The following is a 12,955-nucleotide window of genomic DNA, read 5'->3' as shown; positions in this document are numbered from 1 at the left end:
AAACTCACAACAAGCCTATTTTGAAGATGCAAGTAGAAAAAGCAGATATTCGTCTTAGAATAGAAAGTAAAAGTAATGAGTCTTTAAGTGCAGTAAAGTATTTGTACTTTTTCACATACTGGGAACTGGATTATGCTGTTTAAAATAAATGACCTTGTTTCCTCATGGAGGTGGTTTATTTTGACCTTTTCACTGGCAACAGGAAGAGACGGACCATTCAGTACATTGTCTACAACAGTGAAAACTACCCCATGATACAACTCTTGCCTGGACGACACCTTTACCAGCTTTATGACGACTTTCTCATGGTACTGAAAGCATATAAACATATCACTTCTTAATACAGTATATAATCCACTTTTGGATATTATATTGAATTAATTTTTTACATTTTCTTCATCAAAGTTAAAAAAAAAAAAGAAAAAAAAAAAGATCTAATTATGGTTTATCCTTAATTTATCACATGTTTTAGGGCTGAAGCTCAACTCTTTGTATTACATTTGTTTTATAAAGCCGCAGGTATATCAATTACAGTCTACTATTTCCTCTAAAAACATTTAAATAACCGTTCTGTATTCTCTGATTGGCCTTGAAAACTGGTTTTTCAGGAAGCGCAACAAACTGCTCCTGTATCTGCTGAGCAAAGGGGAATGAATCCTAAACTGATGAAGTGTTGTGGAGGTGGAGGAGGCATCAAAATACCAAACAGTGTCATGTTACAGCTTCAAGTGAACAAGTGAGCATCTGCAAACTGAAACCTGTTGAGGCAAATACACATGTCGAGCATGTCGACGTGTGCTAAGCTTCATGGCTGGAGAGGTGCTGAGTCAGATCCACAAATATATGAACCCAAAAGAGTGTCGGATTCACCATTTAATTGCCAACAGTTATGCTTGTTGGGTTATGTTTCATATCTCGTATTAGCATTCTTTACACATACATACAAGGCATAAAATTACACCCGCCAAACGCCATTTGTTTGGTGTGTAAACCCCACCCCCCACCCCCGGAATGGCAGACAGGCATTGATACCTGTGCTTGTGCGTCCAGAGTGAAATTAGGTACTTACGGAACACCCCCCCCCCCCCCCCCCCCCCCCGGCTACGGTCTTTCGATTTATTCACTCACCTTGAAATGAAAATACCAAATAAAATAGCAGTTATCTAATTTGATCTGTACATAACTGTATTCTTTAAGTGATGCTTAAGTTGGATTTTCATGATTAAAAAACATACAGTAATTATTGTCAGTCAAATAAGGCATGATTTTTTTTATTTGGCCGGCGAAAAATATTTTGGGCCAGTGAACTTTTGGAGGTCACTAGCCAATGGCAGATGAGGTAAAAACTTAATTTTACACCCTGCATACATACATGATACATACAGACCTGATCAAAATCTTAAGACCAGTTGAAAAATAGCTAGAATTCACCTTTTGCACATTTGGATCTTAATGAGGTTTTAAGTAGAGCTACAATATACAAAAGAGAGAAGGGGGAGTGAGACAAAAAGCACTTTGAAAAAATAATTTATTGAAAACAACAAGTAAACTGAAATAGGCTGTTTATCAGCTGATCAAAAGTTTAAAACCATCGCTCAAAAAAATTACAAAAAACTCTCCAAACCAGAACAAAAAATGTTCTCAGTAGGACTCAGTAATGAGTAGCTCCACCGTTCTTGTTAATCACTTCAAAATTTCGTGTGGGCATGCTTGATGCGAGTGTTTCCAGGAGGCTGGTGGGAACATTGGCTGAAGATGGCTTCATGAAGGGCATCAACTGTCTGGAACTGATGGCCATTTTTATAAACTTCCCTTGCCATCCATCCCCAAATGTTCTCTATGGGATTTAAATCAGGGGAACATGTGGGATGGTCCAAAAGAGTGATGTTATTCTCCCTGAAGAAGTCCTTCGTCAAGCGAGCATTGTGAACTGCAGCGTTGTCCTGTTTTTAAACCCAGCTGTTACCACACAGACGAGGGCCCTCAGTCATGAGGGATGCCCGCTGCAACATCTGCACGTAACCAGCCGCCGTTTGACGACCCCGCACCACCTGAAGCTCCAGTGTTCCACTGAATGAAAAAGCACCCCAGATCATGATGGACCCCCCTCCACTGTGCCGGGTAGAAAACATCTCAGGTGGGATCTCCTTGTCATGCCAGAAACGTTGGAAGCCATCTGGACCGTCAAGGTTAAATTTTTTCTCATCAGAGAATAAAACTTTTTTCCACCTTTCAGTGTCCCATGTTTGATGCTCCCTGGCAAAGTCTAAACGGGCAGTTTTGTGGTGTTGTAGGAGACGAGGTCTTTGAATTTGTTTTTTGTTTTTGAAACCCTTTTCCCGCAGATGCTGTCTGATGGTTATTGCGCTGCAGTCGGCACCAGTAAGGGCCTTAATTTGGGTCGAGGACCGCCCTTTATAGTCACATGATACACACGGTCACATGATAGTCACATGATACACACAGAAGTTAGTACTTGATCATATAACCATTGTTTTTGATGATTTTTGATGGTCTAATAATTTTTTCTGTGACTGTGGGAAAATACATGATTGTAACTGAAAAATGCAAAATACGGAGCATAATATGAGAGTAAATGTTGATAAAACACTGAAGAAAGGCTAAAAATAGAGAAAAATTCATTTGGGAACTGCCACAAAAGTAACACTGGGTCTCTATGGGTTAAGGCGGGGCAAGAAGGAAAAATAAACACATTGCTGCACTTGACTAGAGAAGAACCTGTGTGCTCAGGAGCGCCCTCTGCCATGAAGCAGGAGTACTGACAGCTTCACCCTGTGCCTTTTCATGTGGTTTTGTGATTGATAGACTGAACACATTACACACATATATTCTATATATTATTCAGTGGTGTAGTGGTTCTTGGAGAAGTGGGTATACTCTCAATTTTTTTTTTTTTTTTTTTTTTTTTAAGTTGTCCAGAAAAAAATGTCCTGTTTTAGAAACAGTAACATGTCAGACTACTCTATTTAGTTTACTCAAAAATCTGTCTGTAGTATTTGCTCACTATTATAAAATTATCATGACTTGATCAGGAGCAGTTTGTAGGGATTACTGGTCACACAAGCAGCTGCATGAATGGAAATGTATTCAACATGAGGCAAACATAAGATAATGTTAGCCTTTCATAACGTTAGCCTACTCACACAGTTTAACTATTGGTGACAACATCTGATGTGCACTCATATGGCCAGTAGTTTAAAACAGTGACTCATTCTGAAACCACCTTAAAACTTACCTAGAATTATGTATTCCATGAGAGTAGGTTCTCTCAATACGTGTCACTCACTTGAAATATGTTTATTCTGTCTTTCTCATTCGCATTTCCAATAATCATGCAACTTTCCATGAGACGTGCAGTGACCTGTCAATCAACAGGGGTGGCACCTGAGGTGTCCAATCAGGTTCCAGAGGTGGCCAGCGCTAGTTAGCAATATTTTCCTTGGCATGACCCGCTTTACTCTGCCTCTGATTGGCTCATCAGTCCTCATGCCTAAAGTTAACCAATCTAATCAGGGAAGGCAGCAACTACTAGCCAATTAGAGGCAGAGTAGGGCGGGTCATGGCTTCACCTTCCTAGGAGAAAAAAAAGCAGTTTGGCTCAGATACTATTGAATGGTGCACATCAGGGAGATTTAGAAGTGGGTATTGAGGACTTGCAGCTGACATCACTGGTCATGTGATTGTTGTTTACACCGCCATATTGGTAGGCATGCTATCTGGATCCAGAAAGTCAAAACTGTTGCTTTATATCGTGTTTTTCTTTGGACTCATGTTTGTGTGTTTTGCTATTTGCGAGTATGTCTGCTTGTGATAAAGGCACCATAGATGACTTTCAATGTTTACTAACAACAGTAACAACAGTAACTCGGAGGCAAAAACAGGAGTACCAGCTCCAGCCGGCTCACATCAGCCGCGTACACCTCCAGGCTCTGCCCCGGAACTGGTGAACGAGCCGATATGTTGGCTCTAAAACGGTCCATTAACTGTCTCTGTCCAAAAGCCGATCCCATCTTCTCTTTCACGGCCGCATAATTTGACTTGACTGCATGGGGAAGGCTGTCCCATTGTAGAAAAGCAGACTTGCACAGACGGGTGGGGAGTATTGTCACCAGCTCCCCACTGAACTCACCGGTGTCGCCCGCCGCAGCTCCGACTGCCACTTCCAGCTGAGGAAACTCTGGCTGCCATCGCCGGCAAAGGGAGCAGGTAGATCCATAATCCCTCAGTCTGTATAGGGTGATAGTCCAGGGGAAGTCCTCCTGGTAGGTTTAAAGGGGTCTGCATCACCGTATCACATGATGACAATTCTTTTTTTTCACGCCACTAAGCGCAACAGGCACGCAGGCTAACTATACTGAGAAGCTACGCTAACCGCGGTAATAACTATAAACAGCGGTTGGCAGAACAGAACCACCGCTGCCACCAATGGAACCCAGCGGTCTGTATGCCTAATTTATAATTGGTGAAAGTTAAGGAATAAATGGCACAGGAGTTTAGCAGGTCCATCGTTTAACACATTGTACGATCCAAGGAAAGCTTGCCGACCAATATGGCGTTGTGAACAGCAAACCACATGATCATGTGACGTATGTGCAAAACCTCAATACACAATGCTGACTCAAAACTAAGTAGGTATACCGCTGTACAGGGTGGGGAAGCCAAATTTACAATGAACATTTAGTTGTTTTTTCTCAGCAGGCACTACGTCAATTGTTTTGAAACCAAACATATACGTAAATAAGTTATCACTTAATGAAGATAAAACAAAATTTATGGTTTTTGGTGGTGCTAGGGGAAATGATGATATAAAACTGAAAATTAATGAAATTAAAATTGAAAGGGTGTATGAAACAAAATTTTCGGGAGTGATTATTGACCATAAACTCTGTTGGAAACCACAAATAGAATATATCAAACGCAAAATGTCCAAGGCTGTTGCGATTCTTTATAAAACTCGAGACTTGTTAAGCAAAAAATGTTTGCATATGTTGTATTGTTCACTTGTAATGCCATATATGTCATACTGTGTGGAAATATGGGGCAATGTGTATAAAACTAATTTAGACCTGATAATTAAACTTCAAAAAAAAGCTATTAGAGTCATAAACAAAGCTGGTTATCTCCAATCAAGTAATCCACTTTTTGTAGAATCTAGTTTACTAAAATTTTTTGACATTGTATATTTAAAAACAATGGAATTTATGTTTCATGTTAAAAGTAAAAACCTTCCTTTTTGTATTCAGAACATTTCTAAGTTAAGAGAAGGACATTATAATTTAAGAGGGATGTTTGTGTTTGAAAAATGTAAAGTAAGAACAAACGTTAAATATCACAGTGTTTCAGTTATTGGCGTCAAGCTATGGAACGAACTGAAGGATGAAGTGAAATTGTGTAGCTCACTGTTGAGTTTCAAAAAGAATTTAATTTGTCAAATTATGAAGGGCTATGAAAGTAATATGATTACAAAATAACTTATTACACTGAATGTAGTATAATTTAAGTTTAAGTATTTATCTGCTGCAACTTAAGGTGTGGACTTGGACTAAGGATGTGAATAGGAGAAGCAGAAATAAGCCTCCGGCTTCAGCTTCTTCCTTTTTCAGTTACAAAATGTGTTAATTTTATGTTTGTTTTTTTAATATGTAGGTGTTTTGTTTTGTTGTTTTTTTTTAAATATGTATGTGTTTTGTATTTTGTATTTAACTGAAATAAACATTCATTCATTCATTCATTCATTCATATATTGATGTCATAATCATACCTAACACTATTATCCATACCTTTTCAGAAACTTTTGCCCATATGAGTAATCAGGAAAGCAAACGTCAAAGAGTGTGTGATTTGCTGAATGCACTCGTCACACCAAAGGAGATTTCAAAAATAATTGGAGTGTCCATAAAGACTGTTTATAATGGAAAGAAGAGAATGACTATGAGCAAAACTATTATGAGAAAGTCTGGAAGTGGAGGAAGCAACAAAAAACGTACCAAAGCTTTTATTAAAGCTCTCAAATCCAAAATCCTAAAGGATCCAACCAAATCCATCCAGATACCAGGTATTGCCATGGCTTAAAGCAAACTACCCAGATGGAACTTATGTATGGACACAGGATGGTGCTCCAGCCCACACAGCTAGAAAAATACAAGATTTCTGCAAATCCAACTTCAGCAGTTTTTTGGGAATCATGTTTATGGCCACCTTCTAGCCCAGATCTAAACCCTCTGGATTATGCTATTTGGGGTGTTTTAGAACATGCTACCAATAGAACATCACACAGCAATGTCGACTTTCTTAAAGATACTATTAAAGAAGAATGGGAGAAGTTGTCACCCGAACATTTGAGGAACACTTGCGCAAGTTTCAGGAAGTGTGTGAAGGCAGTTATTGAGAAAGAAGGAGGACACATAGAATAAAAACATTTTCTATTATGTCAATTTTCTTGTGGCAAATAAATTCTCATGACTTTCAATAAACTAACTGGTCATACACTGTCTTTCAATCCCTGCCTCAAAATATTGTAAATTTTGCTTCCCCACCCTGTATATCCTGGACTACACCACTGATATTATCCAGACTATGGAAAGTCAGGGCATATAATCAAAGTGTTTGGAACCTTTTATTGGTGATACACGGAGAGGCAGAAACACACTCTAATTCCATGGGATCCAGGTGAGGCAGAGCTCAGCTCACTGCAGCCGCACCACGAGTCTCTTCCCCGTATTTGAACACGAAATGCAGAAGTTCTGCAATTTTGAACAGAAAAATAATCAAAATTATTGGAATCACACGGAAAATACATTTAAGAGAACAGATCAGCTGACAAATATCACATCTATTTTTTATTTTATCATTATTTATTTATTTGTTCTTTTCATACTGACAGGTGAGGCGCTGCCCTGACCACACAGTTCAGTGGGTTTGTCCTGAAAATAGAATGAACAAACACACATTCACACCCATCATTTATTTTAAATTACATCATACACCATGTGTGTTTCCTCTCATTTTTACCCAATCCTTTACTGTACTTTGTACTCACTCACAACATTAATAAATATGGACAAAGTGTGATATCTAGTGGTGAACAAAGCCTACTACAGTTAATGTTTCACTCAGTGCAGTGGGCTTTAAGCACAGCCCCACCACTTCCTGAATTTAAAGCAGTTCCTTTATTTCCTGTCTTTCATTATTGGACACACTGACTAATCCAGGTGTGTCTGACCACAGTAGTCCCAACAAGAAGTAGCAGACACACCTGGATTAACCAGTGTGTCCAATAATGAAAGACAGGAAAAAAAGGATCTGCTTTAAGTTCAGGAAGTAGTGGGGCTGTGCTTAGAGCCCTTATAATGTGGTTTTATCTGGTCAAACAGTGTGGACGTAGACTAGAAATACTCATGACTTAGTGTGTGCAGTAACAGCAGATGTGTGTCTTAGTGAACCTTTAATGGCCCTTGTAAATGATTAATGGACTCTGCGCACACCCCCAATACTTTCTGAACTTCAAAGCAAACAAAGCATCAACAGATATGCATTCAACTGACATGGCAATTGTTAAAGAAGTCACTGGCCAAATTGTAAGCCCTCTGACCTATATATGTAATCTGTCCTTCTAAAAAGGTGTTTTTCCAAATAACATGAAAACAGCAAAGGTTATACCAATATTCAAACATGGAGATAAGCATTGCATTGATAGCTACAGACCAGTGTCCCTTCTTCCCCGATTCTCAAAAATATTAGAGAAATTATTTCCTAAACAACTGGATCTTTTTACTGAAAAATATAAAATATTGAGTGAACATCAATATGGCTTCAGGGAGAATAGAACTACTGACTATGCAGGAATGGAGATGGTAGAAGAAATAGCAAAGGCAAATGAAAATGAGGAATGTTCAGTTGGTATATATATTGATTTACAGAAGGCATTTGATACAATAGATCACAGCATATTATTGAGAAAACTGGGGAAGTATGGGATAAGAGGTGTGGCTTATTCTTGGCTGAAAAGTTACTTGGAAAATAGACAGCAATATGTACAAATTAACAATACTATGTCACAATACAGGATGGTCACCTGTGGCATACCCCAAGGATCTGTGATTGGTCCAAAACTTTTTCTGCTCTATATTAATGATATTTGGAATGTCACTGAATTGTTAAAATTTATTATTTTTGCGGATGGTACAAATATGTACTGTTCTGGGAAAAATCTAAAGGAACTTTTGTCCACGGTTGAAAGGGATTTAGAAATTCTTAAAACTTGGTTTGATGTCAATAGGTTGTCACTTAACATTAAAAAAACTAAATTTATGTTTTTTGGGAATCGAAAAGAAATTGATGGGGACATTACATTAAAAATATGTGATGCTGAAATTGAAAGAGTGCTTGATACAAAATTTTTAGGGGTTGTCATTGATCACAAATTAGCATGGAAACCACATATTAGATACAGGGGTTGGACAAAATAATGGAAACACCTTAAAAAATCAACAAAATATAATTTAATATGGTGTAGGTCCGCCTTTTGCAGCAATTACAGCCTCAGTTCTCTGAGTTATTGATTCATACGACTTGTGAATTGTTTCCCAAGGAATTTTAAGCCATTCTTCAGTTAGAATACCCTCCAACTCTTTTAGAGACGATGGCGGTGGAAATCGACGTCTTACTTGAATCTCTAAAACTGACCATAAATGCTCAATAATGTTGATGTCTGGGGACTGTGCCGGCCATATGAGATGCTCAACTTCATTAGAATGTTCCTCATGCCATTCTTTAACAATTCCAGCTGTATGGATTGGGGCATTATCATCTTGAGGTGAAGGTGTTTCCATTATTTTGTCCAACCCCTGTATATAAAAGGAAAGATTGTAAAATCAGTGGCAATCTTGTATAAGTCCAGAAATATACTCAACTAGAAGCACTCGGAGAGCGCAGACCTCCGCCAAGGCTGATCAGTGGCCCCCCCCGTGGCCCCCCCCCACGCCAAGGAGGTTATGTTTTTGCCAGGGTTTGTTTGTCTGTCTGTTTGTTTGTTTGTCTGTCCGTTAGTGTGCGACATAACTCAAAAAGTTCTGGACAGATTTTGATGAAATTTTCTGGTCTGCGCCCCCCCCGTGGGCCCCCCCACCCCCGATCACCACCAAAATTTAATCATTTCTTCCTTATCCCATTTCCAACAAACCCTGAAAATTTCATCAAAATCTGTCCATAACTTTTTAGTTATGTTGCACACTAACGGACAGACAAACAAACAAACAAACAAACAAACAGACAAACAAACAAACCCTGGCAAAAACATAACCTCCTTGGCGGAGGTAATCTTAAGGCTACTGTTCACTTATACTCCCTTATATGTCATATTGTGTGGGAGTGTGGGGCTCGACATATAAAACAACTGTAAATACTATAGTCCTCCTACACAAACGAGCCATACGTATTATTAATAAGGCCGGTTACTATGAACATACTAATGAACTGTTATGAAATCCCATATTATGAAATTTAATGACTTGGTTTACTATAAAATAATGCAAATAATGTATAAAGCCAAATTAAAGTTACTCCTTGTCTGTGTACAAAGGTTCTTCTCAACACATGAGTCTAAATATGATTCACGAGATGTTTGTAAATTTGTTGTACAAAAAGCTAAAAAAAGAGACAAAAAGAAGATGTATATCTGTTGTTGGAGTTAAACTATGGAATGAGGCCAGCATGGATTTAAGAATGTGTAGCCCATTTTTGATATTTAAAAAAAATGGTACGTAAGGCAATTTTTGAAGGATACAATTGTTAAGCTCTAACAAGTAATAGGTAAATAATTTATTTTTGATTCTACATTAAATTACCATTAATGTGGTGGTTAAGTTTTCTATTTCTCTGGTTTATTTTCCCCTTTTTATGTTTCGCTTGTTTGTTTGCTTGGATACATTGCTTTTTTGTTTTTTTTTTCTTTTTCCTATGTTGGATGCTGGGTAGCTGAATTTGTTATGTAGGGCAGGCATTAATATAAGCATTTTTGCTTCTGCCTGGGCCTTTTCAGTCATTAACCTGTTGGTAATGTTTGTAATGTTTGAAGTGTTGTTGTTGACACTGGTTGTATTATGTGATGACTGAATAAAGAATTTCATCATCTTCACCATCATCATCATCATCATCATCAACTTCATCCAGAGAGCATGTCCATATGGGCCTCAGAAGGGTTATATTTGGGCTGCATATAAGGGTCCCAATTGGGTTTGTCCACAGTTTCCATGGTGGCCCCACATGTTTGCCCATATCAGAATCAGAGATCTGAATATCTCATATTATTTATTCTTCACACTATTTTATCCTACAATATTTATCTTTCATGTCATTTGCATTGCTTCTCATGTTATTCATTCATTTTCTGAACCCGCTTTATCCTCACTAGGGTCACGGGGGTTGCTTGGAGCCTATCCCAGCTACATAGGGGCGAAGGCGGGGTACACCCTGGACAAGTCGCCAGTTCATCGCAGGGCTGAACATATAGAGACAAACAATCACTCTCACATTCACACCTATGGGCAAGTTAGAGTAACCAATTAACCTATCAGTGCATGTCGTTGGATGGTGGGAGGAAGCCGGAATACCCGGAGAGAACCCACGCAGACACAGGGAGAACATGCAAACTCCACACAGAAAGGTCCCACCCCCCGTCGACTGGTGTTGGAATCGAACCCAGGACCTTCTTGCTGTGAGGCATGAGTGCTAACCACTGTACCACCGTGTCGCCCTGCTTCTCATGTTATTTGCACTAAAATTCTATGTTTTACAAATATCTTAGTTTGCAATACTTTTTTTTATTTTTTAGTGTAAATAACTGTGCCTTTTACTGATATTTACCTCCGCCAAGGAGGTTATGTTTTTGCCAGGGTTTGTTTGTTTGTCTGTCAGTTAGTGTGCAACATAACTCAAAAAGTTATGGACAGATTTGGATGAAATTTTCAGGGTTTGTTGGAAATGGGATAAGGAAGAAATGATTAAATTTTGGTGGTGATCGGGGGTGGGGGGGCCCATGGGGGGGGGGCACTAATCGTTAGTGTGCAACATAACTCAAAAAGTTCTGGACAGATTTGGATGAAATTTTCAGGGTTTGTTGGAAGTGGGATAAGGAAGAAATGATTAAATTTTGGTGGTGATCGGGGGTGGGGGGGCCCACAGTGTGGGGGGGGGGGCACTGATCAGCCTTGGCGGAGGTCTGCGCTCTCCGAGTGCTTCTAGTTGTTGTTGTTTTACTGATATTTGTTATAATTCTTGCACTGAACCGGAGAGCTTTACCTCAGTTTTGGTACTTGGTGCAATGACAATAAAGAGATTCTGATTCTGATTTTGATTCTGATGTGGGCAAACACATGTGGGGCCACCATGGAAACTGTGGACAAACCCACATGGGACCCTTATATGCAGCCCAATGGACTCCATGCACAGCCCCACTACTTCCTGAACTTCAGGTGGGTCTTTTATTTCCTGTCTTTCATTATTGGACACATGTGATTAATCCAGGTGTGTGCTACTTTTTGTTGTGACTACTGATTAATTAGGCACACCTGGATTAATCACATATGTCCGATAATGAAAGACAGGAAATAAAGGACCCACCTGAAGTTCAGGAAGTAGTGGGGCTGTGCATAGAGTCCATAACCTCTGCCGAGGACAGCAGAGGTTATGTTTTCAACTGGGTTTGTTTGTTTGTCTGTCTGTTAGCAAGATAACTCCAAAAGTTATGGAAGGATTTTGATGAAATTTTGAGGAAATGTTGATAGTGGGGGGGGCTGATCTGCCTTGGCGGAGGTCTGCGCTCTCTAAGTGCTTTTCTGGTTACAACTGTGGCAAGAAACAGCCTGTTTACATTTAACAGCTTAATGGTATTAATGTGATTAAAGACAGTTGTACCAGTGTTTGACAGAAGCTTAGTTTAACCCTCCTGTCCACTAAGAATGTGTAAGCATTCTGTTGTAATGTCAAAAAATGTTTCATACAGTCTTGTTTTTTTGTTTTTTTTTTTACTTTTTTGTATTTCATCAACTTGAGCCATGAACAAAAATACCAAATACTCAACCGCTGTGATATTTTAACCCTTTAAATGCCAAGTTTGTAATGCAAACAAACCAGATTTTTTGATGCAAAAAAACACATTTTTTTCCCCAATATACATAAAAATGGGTTTACTTATGTTTTTTTTTTAAATCACTGTATCCTGCCATTTGTCAGTGATTAACAGCAACACTGGTTAATATGTGTTTATTCATCCACTTTCTACCGCTTATCCAGGGCCAGGTCACTGAGGCAACAGTTTAAGCAGGGACGCCCAAACTTCCCTCTCCCCAGACACCTTCTCCAGCTCTTTGGGGGGACCCTGAGGTGTTCCCAGGCCAGCCGAGAGACATAGGGCCTGATTTACTAAAGGTCTGCGCGTGTAAAAACATGCGCAAACTTAACTGCGCACGCAAAAACACGTTGAAGCTTATCTACTAACAGGGCGCACCAAGGTTTGCACCTCTCAAATGGGCAAAATAGCTCATGAGTTCTCCTGAATGCAGCTCAAGCTCTGCACATTGAGCCCATTTACATGACCATAAAAATCTGATAACTGTTAGCAACAGGATAATAATCAGATCTGATATGTTTACATGTATTTCAGTACGTAGTGACTCAAACTTTCTATGATTGACACGTTAACTCTTTGTTTTGTTTTTTCTTTCTTTCTTTTTTCTTTCTTTCTTTTTTTATTTTTAGCACATAACAGTTTGATACAATGTTGATTTAAAATATAAAAGAAACAAACAAACAAACAAACAAACAATAGAACTCAAAAAGGCTTATAAAACACCACGCCCATGAGCTTAGAATAAAATAAAAATAATTTTACCATCAACAAAACATAATAGGTTCAGCTTCTGTATCTGACATCATT

This window comes from Sphaeramia orbicularis, chromosome 1, assembly GCF_902148855.1.
Source record: "Sphaeramia orbicularis chromosome 1, fSphaOr1.1, whole genome shotgun sequence".
Taxonomy (NCBI): domain Eukaryota; kingdom Metazoa; phylum Chordata; class Actinopteri; order Kurtiformes; family Apogonidae; genus Sphaeramia; species Sphaeramia orbicularis.
This window is presented reverse-complemented; position numbering follows the sequence as displayed.